Genomic DNA, 4,656 nt, shown 5'->3' on the forward strand with positions numbered 1-4,656 from the left:
ATGCTAACTATTAGACTGCTGACCAGATTGCCACCTAGTATTGGCTAATCTCACCCAAAGTTTACACAAAGACGCTCATCATCCTTAGAAATCATAGATGTTATGAACATTTACTGTGATACATCGAGGACAGTATTTATTTGTAAAGATGTTGCAATATTGTCTGCTTTCAACACAATTATGCAGAAAGTTGTTTGTTTATAATTTTGGGCGTTTTATGGACTATCAAAATTCTTTTGATAACTTTTTGTCAGGAGGGTCCATAGATGCTTCACGCAAGTTTGGTGCAAACTGGTCATATCGTCTAGGAGGAGTTCGAAAAAAATACGTTTTTCATTTGTCGTGATTGTGCAAATGGAAGTCCTTTGTCAGCTATCCTCAAGAGGGCAGTGGCAATTATTATACCAATTTTTGTGTCAATCCGCCCTACCATTGTGGAGATATAAACTACATATTATATATTTGAATTTAAAGAGCGCCACCTTGTGGTCATCGCATAAGCTTTTGCACACATCCTCAGGTGCTCTCGTTGAAGTATTATGTGAAGTTTCATGTCATTTGGACACACATTGTGGAGATGTGCAACATTTCCTGTTTGAAAGGAAATCTGTAGGAAGTTGTTATTTAATAACTTGAGTATTGTTTGGCCTATCGAAATTCTTTTGATAACTTTTTGTCAGGAGGGTCCACAGATGCTGTGTGCCAAGTTTTGTGCAAATCAGTGAAATCGCCTGGGCCCTAACAATTCCCGCAATTACAATAGGGACCTCACAGGTCGATGACCTCCTCGGGCCCTAATAATTTTTTCAATTACAATAGGGACCTTACAGGTCGAGGACCTGCTTGGGCCCTTATAATAATAATAATAATAAGATTGTTTTCAATTACAATAGGGACCTTATAGGTCGATGACCTGCTTGGGCCCTTATAATAATAATAATAATAATAATAATAATAATAATAATAATATTTTCAATTGCAATAGGGACCTTATAGGTCGATGACCTGCTCGGGCCCTAATAATAATCATTTGAAATATGATAGGGTCCTTGCAGGTTCCCTGCTCAGGCCCTAATAAAGAATCATTTGAAAAACAATAGGGTCCTCGCAGGTTCCCTGCTCTGGCTTTAATAATAATTTGAAAAACAATAGGGTCCTTGCAGGTTTCCTGCTCGGGCCCTAACTAGAACTGCAAGCAGTTATGAGCAGGGGCCAAGCCCCCCCGTGCACCGCAGAGCCCATGGAAGTTGGCCCCAAAGGATGACGGGCTCGGGGCAGAAGTGAGGACACAGGCCAACATCTGAGCCGTGGTATTCTCTGTAATGGGAAGTGCACTGGAAGTGCAAAAGGCTAAATGTGTGCTGATTTGGATTTGTTGTACTAAGCCACACCAACATTGACCAGTAATGACTACCTTCAAGATATGGCCTCAGGATTGGCCCTACATCATACCAACCAAGATAGGCCAAAATCGCAAGGAGGAGTTCGAAAAAATATGTTTTGCATATGTGGCGATTTTGCGAAATGTGCAGCAGAAGTGGTCGTGTCCTATGTCAGAAAACCCCGCTCTATTCAGGGAACGTGATTGCGATTGCATCGCGATTGCATCTATTATAGCGCCAGCAAGTGGCGTACATGTGCAGTTTTTGGTATGGAAGAACTGTGTCCTATTCTGTTTGTACCATATAAATGTCAAAGCTGTCAGCATGATAGTTTGGCTGAAATTAATGTTTGTTGTTTGTCTTGTAATAAGCCATGCCCATATTGACCAGTCATGACCACCTTCAAGATATGATTGGCCCTACATCATACCGACCAAATTTAGTAAAAATCGATGCAGCCGTTCAAGAGATATAAACTTTCCATATTTTTAGCTCCCCCTAGCGGCCAAAATTCGCCAGTGTCATGGCAACCAAGGATCTTAAATTTGGTGTTAATAGCATTTAGTTTGACTGAGATATCAAACAGTTTACATTTTTATAACTAGCTACAAAAATTTGTTTGTTAATAATTTGTGCAATTTTTGACCAAGCAAAATTTTGATTTTTGAGTTTTTGCGATTTAGCGAAAAATTTCTCTTGGTGGAAGTTGGCGTGGCCATTGCAAAGTGATTCAGCTCCATTCAGGGAATCTGGGGATGCAAGGTTTTTGAATGTGCGACATACGGTGTAGAAGTTATAGGCAAAGTCGAGTTGGCCTAGGTTATAGCACCCCCTGCAGGCGGATATATGTAGTTTTTTGTGTCTGAGATATTTGCAGGAGTCTGGACCAACCCTCCCAATTGCACCGCCCTCTCAGGTTCCCTGCTTGGGTCCTAACAATAATCCTTAGGAAAACAATAGGGACCTCAGAGGTCTGAGACCTGCTTGGGCCCTAAAAACAGACAAAAACAACAAAACACAAAATAGCACAGAAACAAACTAACAACACAAACACTGAATTTCTAAATAAATAAATGAAAAGAAAAAATGTGGGAGGGGGATTCATTATATCAGTGAATGTTAATGCTTAGTCTTAATTTACTCCAATACTTATTATTGCTTGCTGGTAATTACCAAAATAAATACTATAGGGTGACCACTGTTTAACAAAATCCTCTAGGGTTGCTTGCAGTACATGAGATAACCATTCATGTGGAAGAAATGATAGTAGTTTATCATACGATATAGATATTGTAGGAGGATGTACATCAAACCAAACCTGTGGAATCGAAAGGCGTGCGGCATCCAACATGATATTTAACAAGGTTACAAGCTGCTCTTAAGCTTGACTTAAACTAAGATGGGAACGAGTTAAGAGATGTTGATTTGCACAAATCATAAGAGAAACAATAATTGATAACTACAATAACTACCTGCTTGATTTCATGCATATATCTTGTACTTAAATTAAACTAATTTTTTAAAAAGTTTTGTGGAAATACACTGCTGTTTCGTCCCAATCCCTTGAGTTCTCCTCACATTCTTTCACTATTAAACCTAGTCGTGAGTTTGGCTGTTGATTTTTATGACTTGATTTCACCAATCGTTTAAGTGATCTCCAATTATGACTTCTTTTGGCCAGGCAGTGCACAGAGGAACTGTAGTTTTTGATTTTGCATTTCCAGTAACTAAGGATAAACATGCAAGTATAATGATGTTAAGCACAGTATTGAAGGTAATAAAGATGAAAAACAGCAGTTGTCTTTCTCAGGTCATGTTCAGATTGCCCAGGTTCCATGCAGGAATGAGCCTAACAGTGCTGGAGAGCTCAACTACAGGTATCTGTTCAACACATTGGAAAACCATGGCTACCAGGGATACATCGGCTGTGAATACAAGCCGTTAGGTGAGTGCTCTTTTTTTTTTTTCTTCTTTTTTTGGTTTAATAAACTATAAAAACCCACTTATTAAATAAACAAAAACACATTAATGCTTATCATGTCTGTCCACTTTAGGCTCCACAAAGGAAGGTCTGGATTGGCTCAAAGATTACTGCACACACAGCAAGTGATGAGCGATGTGTTCATTCATAAAGCTGTGAACATATTTCAAGTGATTACACCTGGGAGGTGTAACTACAACTTATCTAATTCCATATTTGTTATAGTATAAAATAAGAATAACAAGAAGAATTAGAAGAAGACGAAGAATCATATTTATACATTACATTTCCAATTTTCCAATTTAAGTATGATGTAGGTACATTTCATACTGTATAATTTAATGTATGAAAAATGGTTTAATGGCAGTTGGTTCTTTTATCAATTAAGAGATTACTGACAACTTTCTTATTGTTTTTTGCATCTTTAACTGTGAACCGGTTCATTTTTAAGTGTACTGATGACTGATTTTATTACATAACCAATTTACTATGTACAGATAATTTATTACAGCAAAAAATACATTGTGATAATTATACTAAAATGTCCTCATCATTAATCTTCATTTGTTAACATTCTGTCATTGACCATAAAATACATCTGCATTTCTCCAATGTTCCCCATGATAGAATGAGTCATTTTTATTATTAACTGACTTCATGTTGGTCACAGGGTTACACTGATAAAATAAGATTGGCTCTATTTATCCAACAGTGGGGAAATTTACGTTACAACAGCGAGAAACAAGTACAGGAAAAAGAATCATAACAATGAAGTTAAATTGAAAAAAAAAGCCATTTACAAAACAAACAAGTGAGTGGAAAGTGATAATTCAGGTAGTGCTTGAGTTAATCAGTCTGGTGACTGGGGATGAAGGATCTGCATCAGTGCTCCCTCTTACACAGTGGTTGTAATAGTCTGCCACTGAAGGAGCTGCTCAAGGCTTCAACACTCTGGTGCAGGGGGTGAGAAATGTTGATCATGATTGACGTCAGCTTGGTTAACCCTAACCAGGACATAGCTGGTCCTTCTAACCAGTTTGTTTAGTCTCTTCCTGTCCCCGTCCGTCTTGCTACCTACCCAGTGCTGAAGCCACCACAGTGTCATGTCCTCTGTCTGTGGCCACAAAACAGTCCCTCAGCCTTACGCTGGTCTCCTCTGACAAAACCTTTACTGATTTTTTTCTGTGGTGGATTTTTATTCACCACTGGTGCTAGATGAACCAGGTTGTGATCTGAGTGACCAAGTGGGGGGAGAGGGGAGGATGAGTATGCTTCTTTCAAATTTGCATATAG

General features: G+C 38.6%; 1 long non-coding RNA gene across 1 annotated transcript; it reads left to right on the plus strand.

The window, feature by feature from the left end:
- The first annotated feature begins 961 nt into the window (after nt 1-961).
- Nucleotides 962-3,979, plus strand: LOC119016125. Its single transcript, XR_005073833.1, has 2 exons — nt 962-3,327; nt 3,437-3,979. It is a non-coding gene; the product is annotated as an uncharacterized LOC119016125 (long non-coding RNA).
- The last annotated feature ends 677 nt before the right edge of the window (nt 3,980-4,656 follow it).

This window comes from Acanthopagrus latus, unplaced genomic scaffold (genome assembly GCF_904848185.1).
Source record: "Acanthopagrus latus isolate v.2019 unplaced genomic scaffold, fAcaLat1.1, whole genome shotgun sequence".
Classification (NCBI taxonomy): domain Eukaryota; kingdom Metazoa; phylum Chordata; class Actinopteri; order Spariformes; family Sparidae; genus Acanthopagrus; species Acanthopagrus latus.